Below are 12,193 nucleotides of genomic sequence, written 5' to 3'. Positions count from 1 at the left end.
TCAAAGTGATATAGGCTACTATCTCTCTCTAGCATTAGGTATGAAGAAAGCCTACCCAGTATTTACACCTTAGCTTCGCCACTGCTTTTTATAGCATTGCAGGGATAAGAAAGAATTTATTAGGACAAGCCTGGAACGTTTGTAGAGAGAGTTTATTCAGTTCACTTCATGTGGCATTGAGTTCGCGAGATATCTGTTCTATTTTTAAAAGTGTGTAACAAAATGGAAATAAAGTATAAGTAATAATGAAGAACCTGCTAATACTACGGATAACCTTGTAAGTGTCGGTGTATCTGCTACCTACTGCGGGTGATGACGTTCAACCTAATAGTGACCACACAAGTAAATGGCGAAGTGGACAAATGTGAAACACCCTAATGGCACAGCTCTTTAGTCCACACAAGGATCTTAGAATCTTGTTAACAAAAATGGAGAATATTTCTATTTGATATAGGCTACTCGTAACTGACATTTTACTATAATTACTGTCTTCCTCCGACGAGTTTAGCGCTGGGACCTGAGGTATTCTTGCCATCGGTGCGGGAGGGATGCAGGTAGATTCTTTTGTTGCTACAGCCAAGCCGAGCCGAGCGGAGTGGGAAGTACTAATCGTCCAAAAATATGCAGTCTTCAGTTTGTAGTAGTGTGTGAATATTTCATATACATATTGTTTACCTAGGCCTATATGGTTTTGTTATTAAATATATTGTTGCAATTTTTGCTCAAACATCTCCCTGATGTTAGCTATGTTAATATTATATGAATTACTCATATTAAATATTTCACCGTTACAAGTCATTTTTAAGGAAACATGCTGTGGAAAAGTTTTTGGTTTTATTCTATTGGAATTTTAGAATATGTGTGATTGGTATCGTGAAAAACAGGTTCCTATAATGTCATGCGAAAATCATTTGTTGGTGATATCTTAAAATACAAATCAAGTAGTTTTACTTCTCAAGTGAGTTCAGCAGTACAGTATATTTAAATTGATTACTTTACAAATTTAATTCAATTCTACTAATCACTAAATTGTATAGTATAATTATTCTTTTCATTTAAATTATTGTAGTTGTATTATGATTTTTCTTTTTATTTATTTTATTGTATTTGTATTTCTGGTGGTGTGATGGCCTTAACTTCATAAGAATAAATAAATAAATAATAAATAAATAAAAAATAAATAAATAAACTTTTCTACAATACTTTCCTTCTCTGAACACGTAAGTACGAATGGTTGTATCTCTATCTCGCCAAAAATACGTTAGAAAACTAATAGGCATACTGCTCTCGTAAATTGGGCGAATGTTTTCAGTATGATTGTACTTCCTTCCAGACTGCCGCTGTCACTGTTCCCTCCCACTCCAGTACCGCGCTAGGCTAGTCGGAACCGCATTCCTCTCAGCACTAAACTTCTCAGAGGATGACAGTAGCTAAGAAATGTACATTTTCAGAGGGCTTAATGAATGTTTATTTTTTTCATTGTGAATGTATAGGTATGTATGACGTATTTGTCATTTTTATGTGTGTGGGCGCATTCGCGTGGCCCCCACCTCAAGGAAATCGTTCCGTCTGCGTCTATGGTGAAGATAATGGTGACTTTTTACATTTTAATATATTGTATTAAAGACTTTCTCTTCGTTGAATATCCTCACAAAAGAGGACTCGCTTGATTTCTAGAGCAATCAGATTTGGTGCATCGCTGCATAGACTGTACATTCCAGCACGACTCGCTCACTACAGCCTTGCAATGCCGCGCCGCCTCGAAGTGCAACGTGCGCTCCTTGCGTTCAGAGACTGGAGTGGAAGTGCCGAGGAAGAGGACTGCGTCCTTTGTCGGTTAATGCAATCCAGTCCAGACAACGTGATGGCAACACCGGCACTTTCTCTATGAATCTGTCCCTCTCTCCACCTGTTTTATCAGCAAGTAAAAGTGTCTTCATTGTTAGTCGTGCCCGCTTTCTCCGTCAGATTATCACTTGCAGTACAAAGTTTCTCTTTCTCTCTTCATCTTTTTTTTCTGTTCAAGTGGATCGTGTGGTACAGAGGATTTATTTTACCATGGTCAAAAAATGGGCAAGATGGAAGAGGAAAGACGCGAATGGGGTTATTTGAACTGCGTGGAAATTTGTGCAATATCGTAGGTGTAAAGTAAAGATCATGACCAAGATTGTGCACAAGAGAGGAATTTTGGGGGCTTAACCTGTCCATATTTTTGGAAAAAATCAGTGCGTCAGAAAGTGAAATAGTCAAATATTTCAATCTTATATACAGGGACATCATTTTATTTTTACTGCAATTTTTATTGTACCTGAATTTTTTAATGTACTTCACTCCCACCCCTTCTACTAATGAAGTTCAACCGTCTCCACACAGAATCAAGGCCGCATATAGTAAACAGCACTGAGTTAGTGAGTATAGTTCGTTCCAGAAATATGTTCGCGTTTTCCAGTGACGAAAGAGTTTTGAATATTGAATCATATTTTCGCACAGGTACTGTCCGTTTTCCTACGTCGCATCCCGATTTTCCCCACTGGCTTCTGCTCCCCCCTCTGTAAACGCTAGGCTGTGTTAACTCTTTTCAAAAAAACATTAATTTCTGTTAGGAATTGGACGTTTACGTAATATCATACAGCTGTGTAAAATAACTTAAATAAAAGAGCCTCGTTAAGAAATTAACTGTCACAATTTTATCTGTGCGGGTCGGGCAGAAGTGAAGATTGAATTTACAGTACGTAAGGTACTCTTTTATGGAGTAGCTACAGAATTATTTCAATATGAGTTACTAGTACGAAGGACGAAACTGGCAATTGGAATTAGATGCAATAGTCTATAGTGCGATAATATGCACAAAAGAACTGAAGCCTGTATCGAAATGAACGGCCACCATTTTAAAAAATGTGTTTAAATGTTCATATTATGATTACTTTTTAATTTAACTTCTTTCTCTATATTGTACGCTAATGTGCTGTAGACAGTATAATATAAATACACTGCATAATGAATACGTTCGCATGGATACCTCAGTTCGTGAGTAAAAACACTTATTCTTAATACAGTACTGTATTTTGATTAAACAAAAACCAAATGAAAATTATCGAACTCAAAATCGCGATATTTCCTAGTTTACGTAAATGGATGAACTACTTTTCTTCCCTCCTATACCTAGTAGAGTGATTTGTTTGTGTTTTAGGCCAGTATCATCGAACTCCAGTCGTGGAAGGGGGTAGCAAACTGTGTTTCCGGTTCTCCAAAGGTATAGCCAGGTTAATATTAAAAATGTTAGTAAAAATAAAATGATGTCCCTGTACAATACCAGCGGTGTACACACTATTTTAAATCGTCTTATTGTAATTAATAAACATTTTATTAAAACGTTTCTTATAATATATTTTGTGAAAAATAATGTTTTTCCTCTTTTAATAATCCTGCGTACGACCCTCCAAATATCAAGCTCAAGACTAAGAATTCCTATTGCATTAATATTTTGTGTTTGAGTTCGTATACCTCAGAGAACATAAAATGAGCGTCTGAAACGTTAGTTCACGCCTGCAGAACTCGCAAACTAGGGGAACTATGACGTCAGCCTCACTCCACTTCTATTGGGGATGATCGACTTCCGCCCCGAGAATGAATGTTGATGCAGCCGAGCGTAAAGGTTGGTTCACAATAAACCGGAAACGAAAACGGTAAAATTGTTAAAATGTGTACATTTAAATGTGAGCATTCACAATTAACGAAAAGCTTGCCGGAGCCCGGGATCGGGAACGGAGAGTTGGCCAAGTTTCAACTTTTGCGTTCACGTTTCCGATCACAGCCCACTAGATTCATTCTATTGCCATCTAAAAGCTATTTTGTCGCCGTATATTTTGTAGCAAGAAGACCGTGACATAACCTATGCATTATTTTGTTCTGTGCTGTGCATCATGGAACAAGTTTTATTTGATGAGATTCTAATATTGAGTGTTGAGGAAAATCCTCACGTTTACGATAAGCGGCGCGCCTCGTATAAAGATGATGACGTGTCTTTCAATAGCTGCATCTTTGAACACCGATCGTAAGTGAATCATATTTTACTACTGTATTGGTTGTATTACACACTACATATTCATGCTTCAATTCAATAACAACTGTTGTGTTCATTGTTGTTCTATTACAAATGTTTCTTCTCTAATTATTTTAATTGGTAGACTTAAAATAGGTTGTGATAATAAAGATGCCTGGGCATATTTATAGTACCGTACCTAATGAAATGTTTCATTTGAAATTTCGAAGTTGGTTAACCTGTGTTTATGATGGCTGCCTTGTACTCATGAGGGAACGCCATTGGTCAATTATACACAAATAACATCAGATTGCGTAATATCGACTTTGCATATCGTTATTGACATGCATATTGATATGCATAGTCATCTACGTTCTCGGGTTATTGTGAATCAAAAATGTTTATATTCACGTCCTCCGCTTCTCGTTTTCATTCTGGTTCTCGTTCCCGGTTTATTGTGAACCAGCCTTAACTAGAACGCCGTGACCGCACAGGTAGAAAAGGTGGGTGGCGTAAAAGATGGGAGGGAAGCAGTCGCTTTCAAGAGCTACAGTTCTGCAGGCGTGCGTTAGTTAGTGTTCATTCAATGTCATATTGTTTAGTGCCTGAGATCTAAATGAATAAGCATGTGAATGACAAATACCTGCCTGTAAGAACGCTGTTTGTAGCAATTTGCCAACTTCTCATGTAACAAATAAAAGAAGTTTCACTATTGACAAATGTGTTATTTTTATTTCCAGTCATAGTCATTGGTTGCGGAATGTAAACATGAAACTTGCTACGTAGCAATATTTGAGAACGAATTTTACTTTGCAAACAAAAGTATAACAAATCCTCTTCATTTACTGTTACACAATTTTTACGGGTATTCGATTATTTCAGCGAGAGTAGGCCTAATAGTAAAATTCTTGGAAGTGTCATTTATTGAAGAAAGCATGACAAAATAATAATACCAAGGGTGAAAAATGATACTGCTGATTGATTTCACGTTCTTCATATTTTCATTATCAGTGATGATCTCCTTTATTCGCAGTGTCAAAGCCAGTGACTGTACATCCTGTGGCATACGTATGTTACTTTGTTACTTTATCCAGGACATACAGGCCTAGCCTATCTCATATTTTCTCCTAAAGTATGAAAACACTGTTTCCAAACCTCTCTGTTTTAGAATTTCACGGATTCACATTATTCTTCAGAATCCCCATGACGAACTTTTCTTTTTCTCTCGGAATAATTTCAGTACATTCCTTGTGCAGTGATGCTGTAATTGCAGCGCTCTATTCACTATTAAAACCCAAACTGTAATCTATTTTTACAGCTGCATCATAATTTTGGGGCAGACAGTTTTCACTTCTTGATAACATTGAAACCTCTTGCCACTCTTTTATAGTTGAAAATACCCAAAAATCACAAAGTCCGAAGTCTGAGCAATATGATGCATATTTTCAAACGTTACTCCAAACGTTACATGACCTTGTTTGTCTAGAAACAAATATATCATTTCTCTAAAGAAAAAGAATGTTTAGTACGTTATTATTATTATTATTATTATTGTTATTTAGTTGCGAATAAGCCCATTTAGAACAATGCAAAGTACTTACTGTAGAGCCGTTTCTTTGCCTTTCTTTTTGCCCATAGTGCTCTCATTCTTTGGCTGCGGGCTTCTTTTCTCTTTCCAGTCCATGTTGTTCCATTCTTTTTCTTCGCTTTTTCCTCTTTTTATCACCTTCCATTTATGAACTTTGATTCCAAAGATCTCTCTGCTTAAGATGTCTTCTTGTGTAATTCCTGCAAATTTTAATTCATTTTTTGTTTCGCCAATCCAGTTTATAGTATCTGTTTGTGCTTTACTCCTATTTTCATGAAATTCAACTATTTATTATTACATGAATCAGTTTATTATATTAGTTGTTATACATATTTGTTATATCAGTAATATTTTCAATTATTAGTCCTAACTTAATGTATTGAATCATGGTATGTAAATTTTCAATGTGGTATTTACTTTTGAGACTGAGGCAAATCATGAAAAACCTAGTGAGATTGACTGACCACGAGGTTTGAAGTCAGAACTTCGCGAATGCGAGTCTAGTGCTTTACCTACTGAGCCACTATGCTCGGTCGAGGAAATTTTCCAGAAACGATAACATAATATTTCATTGTGTCTCCGAATTGCTCAAAGTAGCATGATGATCTCTGAAGACAAGACAATCAGCATCGTATTATCATTAGGAGGGTTGATTCACATCTTTTTGGATGAAACGACAACTTTTTAACTGGTCTACCGGTACGAGGATCATGCTTTACATTCGTTTTGCCACCGTTGTACTGTTTTCGCAGATGTTTTCATTACATTTTCACAGTAGTCTTGATTAATAAGAAGAGTTTCTTAACCATTGTTCTCAAGCAAAATACTACGTTCAATAACGCAACGTTGGCGTTCCTTTGCTGACGGAATATCAAACTGCTCCGCGATACTAATATGCTGAAATGTCAGTAACTCAACTTTATCAATGAAAAACAAGAAATACAGTACTGTACTAATAATATTCTCATAAGGGTAAAATGTCGAAAACAGAAGGATAAATAAATAACTTCCAAGCTACGTTCTTACTTACCTACTCTTCTTCCATAACAATTAGCGACTTCACTTCGCTCTTGAGTAGAATGTGAGGTCATCACTTCCATTAAAATCCCTGATTAAATCACAGTGTAGGAAGTTTAATCAAACAAGCGAAACACGTCAAACAGTGTCTGATATTCCAGCATACTGTAAAGCAGACGTCAGTGGTTACCAGGAACCAATAGATAATAGTCTCTGACGTAATGTTGTCATGGAAAGTTTGTATTGTAATCTGCGGCAATTTGTTATGAAATGTTTCATTGAGAAAATGCATAGTTGTAGCTTTCTCAAAGAAATCGGAAGCTAATGTAATGATGTTTTCCAGCTAATCATTCATGATTTTCTTACCTGAATTTATCTTGCACTAATATTGCAATATCTGAATGCTTCGTTCATTATTTAACGTAGTGCTATCGTTACTTATGTTTATCTTTCATTAACGCTATTTATCCATTAATTCACAGATAATATTTTGCAAGTTTACGTCTCTTTAATGTTATCTGTTAAATCTCTTATTTATTGTGTTTTAGCTATTAATTGGTGAATTATTGTTTCGTATTTTTATATTGTCGACTTATACATTCCATTAATTTTATTTATTTTAATATATTCACGTTTTATTTCGTTAATGACTTCTACGAAATACGCGGCATCATACAGTAAGATCTATACTAGCAACTGCCTTAAGGAACAAAGGTTATTCAGTATATGAAGAAGTACACGGCATATCCAGTGAGGGCAGTAATCGAAGAATTGACATAATTGCATTTAAACCTCCCTCTCTTGAAGGTTAAATCATAGACCCTACTGTGAGATTCGAATCGCACGAACACCAGCCAGAAGAAGTACACGAGGAAAAAAGGAATATATATGAACCTTCCATCAGTTTTTATAAGGACAAATACCATCTGGAATCCATCGTCATTACGGGACTAATGATAGGAGCCCGTGGGACCATACCCCGGTTCCTAGTCGACTTCTGTAAATCTTTTGGCCTGCATAAAAGTATTTTAAGAGATCTAACAATTGCAGCACTCAAAGGCTCAATAGCTATTTTCAGGCATCATACATATGGACCATGACTAATTCGCATCTCCTTGACGTTACTTCGTTTAACATCATGTGTTTCAATATAATTCAAATTGTTTATTCTTCACTCTAACAACAATTTATCGCTAAGCCTCAAGGCTTTTACTCTATTGTATCATGGTACTCTTTGTCGACGGCAACCTGTAGTGGTTACAGGAAGAAATTAAATTAATTAATTAATTTAATGTTTTGCAAGCATATTTATTTTATTTTATTTTATTTTTTTATTGCTAGTAAGTTTGAAATGAATACAAATTAATAAATATAATGAAATATAAACTAGCCCACTCCTGAATGAGTAAGACTCGTGCTCAGGAGGGATTCCAATACAGACAAAAATAAAATTAAAATTGAGAGTGAATACAGATTATATAGTGTTTAATATGTTTAAAACCAAACTATAAATCCAATAGAAATTTTTTAATTTTTTATTAATTTGGAGAGGATTCGTGGTTGAAATATTATTGCAATAAAATTTGTTTAATAATCTGGGATCTTGACTCATGCTATGGTAAAAAGCTGCATTGGTTTTACATTTTGGTTCAGGCAAACGCAGAGAATTCATATTTTTAGTTCTATATTTATGTATATACCTTTCAAAGTTAAAGCCTACATTATTCTGTTAATGCTATTTTTAACACATTTCCGTAATGTTTTGTATTGTAATATTTTCCAAGTATAAATATAATTAATTTGTGGCATTAAAAATTTTTGTATCCTCAATGACAAGTTTCTATCCTGTCGATGGATAGTTCAATGGTAGGGCTGCCACGTTGAAGCTTGGACATACTTTTTAGGACAAAATCTCATAAGAAGCAAGCTTGTAGTAGAAGACAAAATATTACAACAGATGAATGTGTTTGATTATATAGGTCAGTTATAATATGAAGATGAAAAAGATTTTCGGAGCAGAATTATAAAATTTCAACAAATGTAAAGAATGTTGAACCAAATTTCAAACCAAATTAAGTTAAAAAAAAACACATGAATCAAAGCAGCCTATATAAAACTTCAGCAGTTTTAACACTGCTCTAGAGCAGCGAAACCTGACCCTCCGAAAACAGGACCTTACTTACTTACTTACTTACTTACTTACTTACTTACTTACTTACTTACTTACTTACTTACTTACTTACTTACTTACTTACTTACTTACTTACTTACTTACTTACTTACTTACTTACTTACTTACTGGTTTTTAAGGAACCCGGAGGTTCATTGCCGCCTTCACATAAGCCCGCCATAGGTCCCTATCCTGAGCAAGATCAATCCAGTCTCTATCATCATATCCCACCTCCCTCAAACCCATTTTAATATTATCTTCCCATCTACGTCTCGGCCTCCCCAAATGTCTTTTTCCCTCCGGCCTTCCAACTAACACTCTATATGCATTTCTGGATTCGCCCATACAGGACCTATCAAGATTAAACAGAAGATATGAAATTTCTCAGAACTGTTGGTTACACTTCATTTGATCATAAAAGAAGTGAAGATATTTTACAGAAGTTAGACATTACACCCTTCTTAACAGAATTAATAAGTACATAAATAATTATATACAATATAATGTATGCCTATATTAAGAATGAATGAAAGAAAAACATATTCAACATTTCAATTGTCAGGCGAGAGAGATAAAATGACTGGGAAGACCATTAAAACGTTTTGCAGACGACTTTCATTTGCTAGCCGAAACAGACCACATCATCCACTGCACATTATTTTCCCAGCTGTAATTCAGAAAATATCAATTTTATCTCACACTAATCAAGTGAATTTTAGAAAAGGTAAGATGTAATTCAAATTTTTAATGCAAATCGGATGGATCAGATATATTCAGGTTGATGAACTGTAGTACAGAAAGCGTCAGGTATAGAACTAAATCAGAAAATATCAATTGCAATCCAGAAGCGTTAGATGTAATGCAAACAGCATCAACCTTAATTCGCATTTAAGTCATATGACGCACCCGGTTCTCATGACTACCAGACGAGTTATCTTTTCAGAATTTAATTGCACAATCTGAATTAATTGATTAATCTCAATTACAGTTAATTGATGTTCTGTGAATTACATCTGACGCTTTCTGAATTACAGTTGGATGGAGTTACGCAACAGTAGACTAAGCAACAATTTGAAAAAGTTGAAATATCTGCACAAATCTGTTGTTGGCTGGATTGTTTAACTCGGAAAAAAAAGTGATATCTGCATTTTTTTGCTATTTATAAGCAAAATTCGTTTATTGCATAACATTGATCGATTTATTTTGCTTTGCAATATTAGATAAACTACTGATCTGTTATTAAAATCGGTTAGCCTTTTCTTTTGCTATTTTTTGTATTAGTAGTCTATGAATGTTACAATACTTCTCGCATAAAATATTTATTAAAAACCAGATTTATTTCAATGATCAGTATCTCGAAAACAGGTTTCTGGCGGTTGGTCTCTTACTGCATAACTGCACACAGTTTTTGTTTTCTGAAACGTAATTGATATTTTATGAACTTCAGTTGCACAGTCTGAATTATAAGTTACCTGTTCTGAAATTAACTTGATTAATCTGAAATACAATTGACACTTTCTGAATGACCGTTGATCTTTTCTGAATTACAACTGGAAAAGGTGTAAATTTCATTAAGGATAATGATGATGACGATGTAGAAGATCATGATGATGATTTTGAAATATCATTCATTTTATTTATTTTACAATGATTCACTGTTTTATAGCTTTAGAAGTATATGTACCGGTATGTTTAATGTCATTCATTTAGACATATTTCACATTTTATTGCGATGTTTTTTATTTCACCGTTTTGCAAGTATGTATTCCGATAATAATATTTTTCCTCAGTTTTTAAGCTATTAATATTTTGCAAGGTTACATTCTATTAATGTTTATGTTTATTGTTTTGCAAGTTTACATTTCGTATTGTTTATTTTAATAGTTTGTAAGTTATGTTAAAGATATTATATTAACATTCTCCGAATTCATTTTGCATTACTTTTTAATTTCAAATTTTATTTTCGTTTACGAGTATGTTCAATTAAATATTACATAATCGTTTTAAGACATCACAGCAACGTAATATAGGCATCAATCTTATTTAAACCAGTATAATAAATACAATTTAATTCCTATATGATTTATATTAATTCTAGCCCAAATGTAGTGTATGGTATATTGACGAACACGCACTACACAACTTCTCTCTACTGCATTACGTCCGGCATGAAAAATAGTGAGAGGCAAGGCGACAGTGTGTAATGAGGGACCACCGCCCTTAATTTGTGGTCAGTAAATAGGCGTGAATATTATTCCTGGAGGTCGACGGTGACTACAGACACGAGACACTGGGTATGTGAGTGTTTCGTGCTTTCTGTTCCATAATTTGCAGGTAAAAACAAGAAGGAATGCAGTCAATGAATGAATGGCCACTTCCTTTCACCCTTTCCCGGAAACCATTGGTATTTGCGTGGTTAACTATAGGTTGTTACAACATAGCCTCACTATCTCACGCCTACAGACAATGCTAAAACTAATACATATTTCCTACAACGAATTTATGATATTCTGTTGCTTCTTCCTGTGATATACTGTATATTATCGCAATATCGTTATGCATATATGTTATTAGAATCTTTGCTCATTTTCGAGGAAGGGTCATCGTATACAATAACTGCTTGGTTTCATTTCTTACTATTCTAATAATACAAGGAATACAGTGTATTGTAGCCTTGCATATTCTACTAACGAAATTCAGAACTGCGTCTTTCTTCAAGATCATTTTTAGAATCCTTGTGCTAATAATGAATCATTAGTAGTCATTAGTAAAAACTATTATGCATGTAACAGCATCGTTATTTTCCCATTGCTTCTTTATTAGGTTCGTTCCAACAAGTCAGGAACCGTCCGTAACTATCGTGAGCATGCGCAGTACAGAAAAAGCGTTCCAACACAATCCGAACCAGTCCTGAACCGGAAACATGTACTGCAGTCGGGCGTTCCAACAAGCTTTTGACACGGGTTCGGAACGGTCAGAAATAGTCCGCGGATTGAGGCATGTACGGAAGAGTACGCGAGACGCGCATGCGCATAAGCTCACCAACGTCTCCTGGATACTGAAGAAAGACATGATCGACTGTTCACATCAGTGAGGTTAAAGATGAAAAGTGACAGTACAGACGAATAATAAAACTAGAGATTTAATTTAAATTTTCGCCAAATTGGGAATGGAAACTATTCGGGTATTGAAATAGTTAATTACAATTTCAACATGCAGCTTTGATTAAAAGTATAATAAATAACGTAAATAAATTAATAATTAAAAAAGAACACGACATTGAATTAGCGGAATTCTTGCCTTCCAAATTTTTTTTATATATTTTCATAGAAAATCATCGAAATTCTATTTTCTGCAATTAAAATTAGCTGCGAAA

The 12,193-nt window shown here is 34.7% G+C and overlaps 1 protein-coding gene and 1 long non-coding RNA gene across 2 annotated transcripts in view; one reads left to right on the top strand and one right to left on the bottom strand.

Annotated features, from left to right (window-relative positions):
• LOC138698599 (uncharacterized) overlaps positions 1 to 6,815 on the bottom strand; it is a 32,653-nt gene extending 25,838 nt beyond the window's left edge. Inside the window, exons 1-2 of the long non-coding RNA XR_011331904.1 lie at positions 6,661 to 6,815; positions 5,644 to 5,830 (exon numbers count right to left, since the gene is read on the bottom strand). This is a non-coding gene — a long non-coding RNA (uncharacterized lncRNA). The remainder of the gene's footprint in view (positions 1 to 5,643; positions 5,831 to 6,660) is intronic.
• Diap1 (Death-associated inhibitor of apoptosis 1) overlaps positions 1 to 12,193 on the top strand; it is a 200,419-nt gene that overhangs the window by 70,961 nt on the left and 117,265 nt on the right. The window lies entirely within an intron of this gene.

The sequence above is a fragment of the Periplaneta americana genome, chromosome 4, assembly GCF_040183065.1.
Source record: "Periplaneta americana isolate PAMFEO1 chromosome 4, P.americana_PAMFEO1_priV1, whole genome shotgun sequence".
Taxonomy (NCBI): Eukaryota; Metazoa; Arthropoda; class Insecta; order Blattodea; family Blattidae; genus Periplaneta; species Periplaneta americana.
This window is presented reverse-complemented; position numbering and strand designations above follow the sequence as displayed.